The sequence below is a fragment of the Temnothorax americanus genome, unplaced genomic scaffold, assembly GCF_048541705.1.
Source record: "Temnothorax americanus isolate GAGA-0224 unplaced genomic scaffold, ASM4854170v1 Scaffold9, whole genome shotgun sequence".
NCBI classification, from domain to species: domain Eukaryota; kingdom Metazoa; phylum Arthropoda; class Insecta; order Hymenoptera; family Formicidae; genus Temnothorax; species Temnothorax americanus.
In genome coordinates, this window is record NW_027509812.1 from 5,188,074 (window position 1) to 5,200,471 (window position 12,398).

The 12,398-nt window shown below is 36.4% G+C and overlaps 2 long non-coding RNA genes across 4 annotated transcripts in view; one reads left to right on the forward strand and one right to left on the reverse strand.

Annotated features, from left to right (window-relative positions):
- LOC143907834 (uncharacterized) overlaps window positions 1–3,625 on the forward strand; it is a 32,580-nt gene extending 28,955 nt beyond the window's left edge. Inside the window, exon 3 of the long non-coding RNA XR_013259993.1 lies at window positions 3,523–3,625. This is a non-coding gene — a long non-coding RNA (uncharacterized LOC143907834). The remainder of the gene's footprint in view (window positions 1–3,522) is intronic.
- LOC143907832 (uncharacterized) overlaps window positions 1–12,398 on the reverse strand; it is a 49,008-nt gene that overhangs the window by 3,472 nt on the left and 33,138 nt on the right. Inside the window, exon 5 of one of the 3 annotated variants that reach the window (XR_013259989.1) lies at window positions 2,734–2,987. The exons of 1 other annotated variant lie outside the window; for it this stretch is intronic. This is a non-coding gene — a long non-coding RNA (uncharacterized LOC143907832). Of the gene's footprint in view, window positions 1–2,733; window positions 2,988–5,067; window positions 5,194–12,398 lie in introns of those variants that run through there. One more of the 3 variants, XR_013259990.1, reaches the window with a different exon arrangement.

The window sequence follows — 12,398 nt, forward strand, 5'->3', positions numbered from 1 at the left end:
GAACCATTCCCAACCCTTCTCGTCTGTATACCACACGAGCTCTCTCTGGCGTTAACGCTCACACGTTGGTGCTTTCACAATAATTCTCCGCACCTTTCGCAATTCGGACACAATAAAAACTCTAGCGAGACAGTTTGGCGTGCAAGTGTGATGTAGGAGTTCTCGTAATTTTTTTCTCTCTCTTTTTTGAGAGGTACCGCACTGCGGAAATTTCAGCCTATAACTCGCATAAAAATCCTGTCGAGACTCGGATCTAATGCGTATCTTGATCCCAGGGAATAATGGTCCGAAGGGACATCCCGAAAAGGAGGGAAAGAAATCCGCACTTCAAACCGAGAAGATACGGGACATCATTCGCATCAGCGATGTCGGCCAAGTTGGACACGGAGACTTGCACGCCATGATGGTCCGATATGAGTGACATCCCCTTAAATAGCATGCCCTTCCAATCCGTCGCAGCGACCCCTTAAACCGAACTGAATTGAACGGAACACCACCCCTACCCAGATCCAACAGCTACAACAGCCCAAGTGCGGAGACCTACTCGTATTATCCACAGTGACAGAATGGCGGAGTTATTAATGGCCGCGACAGTGACAAATGACGAACTGTCGGCGCAAGCAAGACTGATATCATGGCGGCCTTCGTTCCTCTCTTCGTTCCCTCCGCTTGTGTTTCCCGTCTCCCTGTTCTCTGCTCCCTCGTGGCTGTCGCACGGACCGTCTCTGTTCATCCCCTTGCCCTCGATTCGACCTTCTCTCGCATCTCCTTCGTCAAACCGTCCTTGCGGGAACTACGGGTGCACAGTGTCCGCGCAAATGTGGAATGGCGGACGATAAATCTGGCGTTCCTTTGATTAGCGCCTATGATCGAGGATCAGTTTATGGAGAGCATACCGCAAATGGTTTTAGGCTTAGTTATCTGTTTATATAAATGATTGATTTGCCAGTAAAAAGAAATAAACTTCCAAGAATTATTCAACATTTTTCAAGTTTGAGAAAATATTTAAAATAGTAAACATTTTTTTATTTTTATTCCGTATAAGATTTGATTTATATGTTTAATTAAGCATTTAATTTCAAACGTAAAGATTATTAAAAATTCACTAGCATATGTCTGAAATCTCAATTTCACGATCTTAAAACATTTATATATACTTTTCATTTCATGAAGATATTATAATAGAATTATTTTTATACTAAAACAAAAGTAAGAGCTGCGTGTTCTCATCCTTTCTCTTTCCCGAAGTAGATTTGAATGAAGAAAAAAGAGCGTGCAACACGCAAGACGACGAAATAAAATCATGTTGTGTACAAAATCAAAATAAATATATTTACAGATTATCCACGGCGGTAAATCACATGCGGTTTGAATAGACAGCAGGAGGTCTGGTCTTTGGGAAGGCGGTCTGGGGCTCTGTGCACCCTCTCTCGTCCCTCTTCCACTCTTCCCTCCTCTTACCCGATAGTTCTTCGGCCGCTGCTTTGTATTCCGCGTTGCTTGCGCCTTCCCCTTTCCTTCCTCAACGTTGTCTCAAACTCCACGATTCTCTCATCCCTTTCCACTGATCTCCCTTGCCACCCTTTCAGTGTCCCTCTCACCAAAAACCCTCATCCATACTCGCGTCCTCGTTCCTCTTTCCTCCTTCGCTCTTTCGTTTTTCTTCTTCGTTGTCTTCGTCTTCGTCCAGCTCTTTCGTTGGAGATGCCTGAAGCTTCATCCTAAGGCGACTTGATCCACCCCCTTTCCATCCCTCAGACATTGCCACGCCAAGTTCTTTGATCCCTGTCGAGCGCGCAACTTCGAAGGATCACCACCAAGATTTTCGAAAGAATTCATAACTTTGACGGAGTCTTAGTGAGGAAGATTTCGCGCCTCGCGTGTAGTGGTGTCTTGGGGATAAGATGGGTTATGTGTTGCTCGGCGCAAGGAAAAAAATGCCAGGGAAAAGCCGACAAAAAGCAATTCCGGACGACTTGATGAATCATATTTACGAAAATACAAAATTTGTCGAAAACTGAGCGGTGTATAAAGGATAAAATATTACTATAATTTTATGAGAAACTTACACAAGAAAATACTATAAATCTATGTTCTATTCCTGTAAAATTTCGAAAAATTGCGAATCAACAAAATTATTTCACATAATATGTATGTACACGTACGTTAATGTATGTAATGGAAAATAATATTTGAAAAACGATATCGATACTTCATTGATCGAACAAAGTTGAACAAAGAGGGAACAGTATAAGAATTAGAGAAACGAGCAAAGGAGGAAGAAGGAGCGCGCAGGCCTGATCTGTTCATGAACGCAGAAATCCCTCGTGGCAGCCTTGGGGTTCCGAAACATCAGCGTGATTGCGTTCCTTCGCGAAGGTATTCCATTACCGGGTTGAGCGAGTACCCTCATCCCTGTTCCACCTTCCTGAACTACCGGACGTCGAGCAACGTTGCTCCCGACCCAGACTCGCCCATACACGCGACCAGACATCGACGCATGCAAACTAGTATTTGCAATCTTTGGTCCAGCAAAGATAAAGGTTAGATTTTTATCTCTTGAATTTATTGAGATAATATTTACAAGTTACATAGATAATGTGTTATATTCAAATACTTTATTTGACATTTTTACACACTCTATTTTTATGATTAAAAATTATTTAAGATAATTATATAAAGCAATGCTTTTTGCAAACGTCAGAATTCTTTATCTTATTTATGATACGTTTTTATTTCATCTAAATTGATTTTATGACTTTCAATATTAATATATTGCTTAGTCACAAACAGAGATAATTATACCGATTTTGTAACAAAGTTACTTAGAGGATTACACCGCGTTTATGTAGGAAGTAGGGAAAAGGATCATCTATTGAAGATTACGGATTATTTTGCTACAGCCTTCAATGTTCAGTTCGTTCCAAAGTTTAATCAGAAATTGGTATAGGGATGCCTGTCCTGTTTTCATTAACATTCCACAAATCCTGCAACAAATTAAATTACTTCACCATTGCTGGGAGTAATGAATATCGGTGGGGTGGCAAGAAGTGGTGGAAGTGGTAGTCCTGAACGACAAGCATTGCGGGGAGCGGGCAGATAATCGATTGGTCTCGAAAGTTGAGTTTATTCATGCATATAATGAGTCGTGTCGTTTGCAATTACTTCCGCTACGCACTGTATACTTTATTTAAAAAAAAAAATCAAACTTTTAGAATTGCCTTAATTCCACTAAAATATATATACCTAATAAAGTTTATCCTTTATTAATTTACGTCTTGCATGCTTTTACGATTATCAACTATGTGCGAATGTTCATGCACATGCATCAGAAATATCTATATACAATACGTACATTTACAATTATTTTAAAGTCCCACAAATATGAGAGGATGATCATTTCAATTAAACAAATCTTATATAAATAAAGAATAATATTGTATAAAATAAACAGTATTGCTATCATTCCTCGAGTCTGTCTGTTCATGTATGTAGCAACGACATAATTCGTATGTACATTAGGTGGATGTGGATACTGTGTTAGGCTGCGTAGGAAACTAGATTCCACGACACTGAGCGGGATAGAAATGGCGGTACGGCAGAGGCGAGGGATCGGGTAATGGGGTTTGCTGGGAGTGACGCGGGAGCTAACCGAGCGGAATCACGAGCTCCCAGAAATCGAATCCATGCGTCACCCAAGCCTGCCAACACCATCTGCAGCTAGCGAGTTCCACCGACCTTAAGTTTCGGTGGCAGACTCAGAGCGGAGTGTCATCCACCAGAGAGTAAAAATCGGCAACTGACTGATAAATAAAATGTTAAAATCGAAATTCCTTTTTATGATTTATTATAATTGTACTTTGCGTAGCAATAATATCGTAGAAATGAAAAACTTGTTTCAATTTTGCATATCAAAAATACATATATATATATTAATATATTATATTTTACTGCAGTACATCGTGTCGGTGTAACTAATAATGCAAATTTGAAATCACAAAAATATCAAAAGAGAACATGTTAAGTAAAAGTCTTAAACGCTGAAATAACATATATAATCGTTGAATATTGTCATTGTATGTTATTTTTAACAAATGCCAAGTAAAATAAAAAATTTCAACGACAAAACAAACAGGCACGTGTTGGAGCAAAATTCCAGGCAACCCCCTGGACAACTTAAGCAACGTCTCGCTCTTGTCCGCTCGGCGCTCCAACGTAAATGATGGCGCCCAGCATTATCTATTGTGCGCCCATTCCATTTAATATTGTATTCCATAACGCAAACAAAGGTAAAATGCGAATTAATGTACTCGATTTATCACGCTTTTGTTACGCGCTGGGACGCGAGCGAACAACGCCGGGGAACTCGCTGGCTTTACTTCGCTCTTTCCCCATCACTGCCGTAACTACCACGAAAACACTGCGACGTGGCGGTTACGCTACTTTGTAAGTTTCGACGCGAGCGAGAAATATTCCTGCAAATGTACTTCAATCGCTACGAAAATGTATCCTTTTTGAATACTTTCACAAATATCTCGCATTGTACATTTATGTATTCAAGTTTTTTTTATTTTTGGATTATATCCTGCATATTTCTGCAGATAAACGTTAAAGGGATATTTCAGATATATTCAATATTTTCACTTAATTAACATTAAATATAATTATACCAGGTTTTTTTATTTTACATTAAAAATAATAAAAATAATGAAGAGTAAGAGTTGTCCGAATTATTAAAATATCGAGAGATATTGCGCAACAATTTTATAAATTGTTAGGATGTATGGACTGCTAGATATGGAATAAAAAGTTCCAGGTATTATATAGACTTGTGAAGAAGAGAGATTAATGATAGCAAAACAATGATGAAGGACTTCTTGAAAGTGTCATAATTTTGGAGTGTTTCCAAAATGTTGTTAAACTGTGGACATAACAAAGCATTTACGGTGGAAACTGGTTGAACGGAGGTAAACGTAAGAGGGGATAGAGTCTAACTGGTCGAAAATCCAGGAGAACCATTTTTCTTTCCTGCTCGCGCGGAGACTGCGGCCGAAAAAGGATTGGGAACCACCACAGATGACGCTTTCTTCCCTCATCTTTTTCTACCTCCGGTTCCCATCTTCCTCTGACGTATTCTCCCTTCAGAGCTTCGTTCTACGAACGTTTGTAATCCTCACATAGGATACGCTATGACTAAAAAGAAAAAAAAACAGTAGTTCTTTGATGTTAAAAGTACAACGACATATATAAATATAAACTAAATATAAAAAAAGGAAATATAAATATAAATATATAAAAAATCTAATAAAAAATTAAAAATAATTCTTCAAAAGACCTGAGAAAAATTGAAGATCTTAATTCTATTTTAGGACAGTTATATCATGAATTCTTTCTGATTCTTAAGTCACTCGTATTATTATTTCTTATATTTTAAATTAATAACACATACACATTTACTTATAATAAATTATACAATTTATTGTATCTGCATTTATTACGTAAATTTTTTTATACATAACAATGCCGCTGTCTCTTTTCAATCTTAGCAAATTTTGCTGAAAATTACAAAAAAATCGTAGAATAAATCTTCGAAGAGAGAATACATAAAACATATATTTTTTTCTACTTTCTATCTGCCCAATATTTGTAATTATGCACGAGGAAACAAAAAACGCAACGCAACGTAAATGCATTCTCAAGATTTTATCACAAACTTACAGAGCATTCTCGACTTGTCACATCTATCATCGTTCTTGCTTTGACTTCCACACTCTCTCACTCGAGGGACGTAGTTTCTCTGATATCTTTTACGCCACTTCGATAAATATAACTATAAATTTGTAAGGCATTGACGCAAAAATCGAAATACTAAGAGAAAACTTCGCGTTTTTCGAATCATACGCTTTCTTTCCGCTGCTCGAAGCGTTGCGGGACAATTGTAGTTGACATCGAATAAGTTTGAAAACAGTTGCAACTGAATTTCCTTGATTTGTTCTTATTTTATGGATGATGTGTATTAAAAGAATATTGCGAAAATATGTACCATTGTTGATAATTAATTTTATCAGAATTTACTAGATATTAAATATTAATGCTTATACACACACATATTAGCTACAAATCCTGCGGTTTTGAAGAAACTTTCCTGAGATAAGCGTGTCAAGGATGCCGACAGGAAAGAAATAGAAACAAAAGAGAATGAATATTCGAAAGATGAGCAGAGGCGGAGTTTGAACGTGCAGCAGAGAAGATCAGAGGGTTTTCGTGGCAGGGTGATTGGTAGCACCCGTTAGTTTAATCATCACGCATTAGCCGAACTACCCCTTACCCTGAATTCTAGCCCACTTTCACCCTCGAATTCCGCGCTACTCATTCTGTTCGCTCTACGCCATCCTGTTTGCTCCATTCTCATTCATTTCCTCTTACGTTTTGGTATACTCGCTGCTGTTTGTTACGCGACGTTTCAACTCCCGTCAGTGTCTCACTTCATCCTATTTAAACAATTGAGATTTACATATCATGCTTCTTATACTTTGAATTTTTTGAATATACTAAGAACTAAGTAAATAATTTTTAGACACATCGTAATTCCAACAAACGTCGAAAAAAGTCATATTATACATAAAAATATGATACTAGAAGACAAGATAAATTATTAAGATTCAAAAAATGTAAAGATATATTGAATAATAATAAAATTGTTAGACGTTTTTATATGCCTTTGTTACATGGTAATTGATCTTTTGCTAGGCAATAAAGTATACGCGTTAGAAAAGAGCAACGTTGATATAAGTAATGCTATAATAATCATTCAACATGAATAAACAAAGCCGTAACCGTTATTTATTTGCGATGCTTAAATATCCATAACGTATAAAAGCAGACCATAACGTGAGCTCTACAGCTACAACATTTATTTATGGATGGATGTATTTGTTGTTGGCATGTGTAAATTCTTCACCATCATGGGCAGCCGTAGAGATAGTGAAGCATTTGGCATTTGTCATGATTGACTTGTCAGCCGGCTGATCATCGTAAAATTACGTCGATTTCTCTGCATGACTCTATAAATATGTTCATCAAGTGCCACATAAGAGAGAATTTTTGCAAGTTGTATCAATTTGCGCGAATACGTTTTTTCAACGAGTTATCTAGAACTGCCTACACAGTTTGAATGCGTCGCGATACATCGCGGCTATTTCGTTTCGATACATCGGTTGGCCGTAGATAGTTATCGGTGTGAAAATAACGTGGTTTGTACTTAATGACGTGCACACGGCGACTTGGTAGGTGGCACTGAGTTGCAGATTAAAATTGGATAACAGTCAACCACCTGTGCTATGCCTAACTTTAACAATCGCGTGGGTACCGACAATTATTTAGAGCTTTTACTTTTTTATATTAATGGCCGTAGAAGAATTTTATATTCAAGAATATTTGCGAATTATAGAATATAATTTTGAGCAAATATATGCATATTTTGTACGAAAAACCAGAATGCACAAGAATTTCTATACGAGTATAATAATATGAGTAATAGAAAGCAGTTTCTTATCATTAAAAGATAATATTTGGGACCTTTTATTGAATTGAATTAAATTTAATTATAAAATTATATATAGAGTTATGCACACAAACATACCTGATACATTGAAAGAGAGACAATATATGCGCAGATTTAATTCAAAAGCTTGAATTAAAAATTGCAGAATCGTTTATCTCGCATAGAAATCATATAATCAGATATGATTTATAACTCGACGAAATGCTGCTCTTCAAGTCCACGCATCTTCTTCGTAGAATTCGTATTTCTTTGCTCGCAGCTGCAGAATCGTATTATTAGATGTAAGGTCAGTTACGTTTTGACGAAATTACACGTCGTCATGGAAATTCGTCAGAATTACACATTGCGTGGTTTACGTGCATGTCAAAAATTAAACGCCACAGGCATTCACAACTGTGGTGTAAACAAGCGAAATATGCTTTTGATGAAGAAAATAGGATGATGATTTCCACTGGGTACAAAAACACAAAGACTATAGAAAACCATTAATCAAACTGAATCAATGAGACCGTTAAGGGAACTCATTCTGCCACTTATTCATTTATCATTATTAGAGCTTGGGACCATCTGTTGCGATGATCGCCACTATCTGCTAACAGTTTATCTTTTCACACAACGGAATCTTCTCTTTAGGCTACCAGACTTCGCCGCCCTCTCAAGGCTAGCGGGGCAATCGTGTTTTTTTTTCATATTTTTTTAAATTTAAATAAAAGTACGAGAAAGAATTCAAAATTATATCTTGTTTTACCACGATATAATTACGATGCGCGAGCGATATTGAGCAATTAGCGAGAGACCAAAATAAGACGTTACAGCTTTTTAAAAATGTAGATACGCAATAATATATCTCTCTCGTTTCATGAAAATTACAGCCCACTGCGCACTCGTGCAGCAACGAGCGTGTTGTTAAAAAGGCGAGGAAATACTTTATCTACGCGCGATACGCGCAATATGCAATTTTTTCACGAACCATACATGACACGCAACTTTCCATTGGATGGTTCTACGGATAATGGGCATTAAACCCCTTTTTTAACACGACACTTTGACATGAGCAATAACTTAGTTACTATATGCATATACATATAGCATACATATGTATATGTGTATACATATACCTATATACACACACATACACTCTAATTTATGCTTTGTTGAAAGGCATATCATTTTTACATAAAGTTAACACTTTTAAAATAAATCAACAAATTATAAAATACAAGTTAATGCATTTCTATAATAAGCCCTAAAAATCTCTTTGGCGTGAACTGCATCAAATCTTAATAATATTTATGGAAACCTAATCACTTCCATATCACGTGGGAAAACGCATCGAGGAAGCAGTTTCGTCGCGGTGGATTTTATGTAGATCTATCACATAACAAAGCATACATCCGCAAATCTTTCTTCAAGAATTACGTATATCACTGTTCGCTGCCCGAATCCGCAAAGGCTTCCGACGGCTGTCGACATTCATCGTAACTGAAGCAGAGCGAATCCTACGATCGGGTTTTACGACTCGAGAATCTGCAGGGTGCCGATGAAGCGAAAACGGAGCAGTCTCACGGACCGTTCCACTTGCTTTCGTGACCCGAGGTCGCAACAGCCCGAGGCGGTTGACTCCTGGAGCTAAGAAGGGTTTGGTTACAAGGGGTTAGACAGTTATGCAAAACAAATGCAGGAGAGTACCTGCTCTGGTCCAGTTTTGCTTGAATGGTGTGACGGCTAGAAATCGGGAGAACGGACAGGTTGTTCGTCTCCCCGTTCCGTTCGCGTTGCCCCTTTCACGTACACCTTGAACCGTCAAAATGGGCAGATTTGCACGCGCTGATTTACTGCCGGATGCCCGAAAAAGCTTATCGGAATTCCAAATACGCAATTTGCAAGATTCAAGGTCCCGTCTCCTTGCGAATTTCACGCCACGTCTACCTAAGAGACTGGGTTACGTGGAACTATTTTGCGGTCATAGTCAGATCAAAAATAAGAAAAATTTGGCCAGCAACTCATCGTTGATATGCATTTAAGTATAATTGTTATAAGAACGTAAAAGAAATATTTATTTTATCAAATATTGTCGCGTGTTTTCAATCGGTTTTTAACATTTTCACATAATTCTATACACGTAAATAAATTATTTAATAATGAATTAATTAATAAAAACTTTACAAAATTTCATCGAAATAACATCTTTTAATTTCATTTAATTAATATATTTAGTTACGTTTTTGATTAAATTTTAATTTAATCTTCCAGTTAAGGATTGCCTTTTTTTAATACGTACAATTATCAAACATAATTTTTCTCCGTTTATATTTAAGATTTTTTTTAAGCAAATATCTATAAATGGGATTTTTTATTCCTAAATAAAATATAACATTTAAAAGATTACTGCTTCCGTAGGAAAAAAATTATTTTAGCTTTTATTTCAATAATAGCAATTAAAATTTATGCCACATAAAAAATAGGCATTACAAATAATTTTCAATCACACTAATGCAATTTATGAGTAATATTGAATTTCTGTTAATTCTGTTTAATCCTTCATTTCTATTCTGGGGCACGCAGTCTATCTGCGAATTTTATTCATGCCACTTTAATCCAATCTTTTTTAATATCAACACTCTTCGTTTCGATTTCTTAGTCCGCACTCCTCGTTGCTTCTGCTCGATTTGGTCCTGTTTCTATTTTATTCGCTTCGCTCTTTATTTCTCCCTACTCTTTGTTAGAGTTTCAGTCTATTCAAATACACGAATTTGTCTACATTCTGATTTATTGCTGGTCAAGCCTAATAGAAGGCATTGTATCTCCGAATACGCAAATTGCGAAATTCAAGGTTACCGAGACTCAAGAAGTTTCGTCTCGGGTGTAACGGAGAAACGCGCATACCTGGGGCTCAGTAGTCAGTAAAATTCGCAGGTGTACGGATGTCCAATTCGATAATATACACATATTTATCTATTAATTTATTCTCTGACGCGACGTTGAAATGTGTAAAATGTGACGTGTATAAATTTTCGATCGGAGACTGAAAATGTGCAAGAAAACACCGTTCTGTCTCTTTTTCTCTTTAAATTATGATAACTGCTTCATCAAAAAGTTGACATTTGGCGCCGACAAAATCCTCAGGTATCAATTACAATAAAAACTGACAAAAAATATATTTCGTATTATTATCTTAGTACGGAAAGACTATCGAAAACGGCAGAACGGCGTCGGCAGTTAATTTTCATTCGAAGTACGAGCGATTAGAGTTTCGGCGTTAGGTATCGATGCGGTACCGATAATGGCGCGTGATATCTATGGAGTACCTATGTATACACATGATGTACGGGAAGTAATATTTTGGGAGGCACACGGCAATATATCTTCCAGCGGCGTTGGTTCATGATGCTGATATCAGTATCATGGTTATCGAAAATATTTTAAAATCTATGTATATCTATGGTCAAAGTGTTTCATACTTCTCCTGCTGAAATTGGGCATACCGGATTTATGTATAAGTTATATAGCTTAAAACTTTCTTTGAGAAACATCATAGAAAAATACTACTAAATGATCTATTTACTGTTAATTAAAATATTTTAAACTTGTTACTTTTTATTAAAAAAAAATTAAGTTTCACTCATCATGTCACATGACTTAAAATCGTGACGAATTTAAACACATCACTTGGCAAGTTATCAATTTTAATCTAACACCTAGACATATTAAAATTCGGTATATTAAGGCAATTTTTTATTAAATTGTCAAATGTTACGTATATAGAAATGCACTGCATCTATAACGTTAAAAGTTATATACATGAAATATATTATGATACTATATAAACCTCTAAAGAAATGCCGAATCTCTGCCAGTGAACATTTATCAAGATTGCAATGTAGAGCACAAGCAAAAAAATATACAAAAGAATATTATTACGTGCCAAAATAAGAACCAAAAAGAAAAGCAATTACGAGAAAATGTTTTGACATTCTTAGTAAACCATTTATTTACTCGTACTAATCTTTCGCTCGTATGGAATTCTTCTGTCGGCCCTTTTTGCGTGTTTTTTTCGTTTCAGTCGTGAAGAAAAAGGCAAAGTTATCACAAGAAAACTCACTGTTACTTTAACCCTCCGGCATTAAATGTGCGACGATGCGATAGCGGCGATAGTCATACTTATAATTAGAGGAGTCAGCGAAATGATTTATGACGCACACGTGGTACGCACTGCTTTCGTAAATACACTTTCTTTATTCGTTTTCGCTCAGCCATATACATTTGTTGAGGGGCTTGGTCTTGATTAATATTTTGAAACACTGTATTTGGTCGACTATTCTTGTCGAAGCGCCCACAAAATTATTAGCGAAGCAACGTTGTACTTTGTAAAGTAAAATGAGTGATCAAATTACTATCATTGTCGTTCAGGTGCGCTTGCACTTGAAACAATCGCGACGAAAGAATCTCCCTTTATTTTAATATCATTCAATTTCAGATTAATCCAATATTACAAATTATTACTAAATATACTAATACAATATTTTACAAAGAGTTTGCTTGTTATTCTTGCAGTTTAACATATTGGGAAGCGCGTGAAATGTACTTTACATATATTTTTCGTATATTCACTAAATGTAGAGGAAGGGGGGGGGGTGAGAAAAATTTTCTCCTAATAATTTGCAAGCTACTGCGATAACAATGTATGACTATAATAACGTGTGCAACAACGATATAAAATACCCGATAAATTCTACCCATAAAGATTTTGAAGAATTAAGTATATTCATGAAATTATGTTACATACATGATAGCACGCATGTAAAAATGGAACTTAAAAGAAAGCAAAAAACTC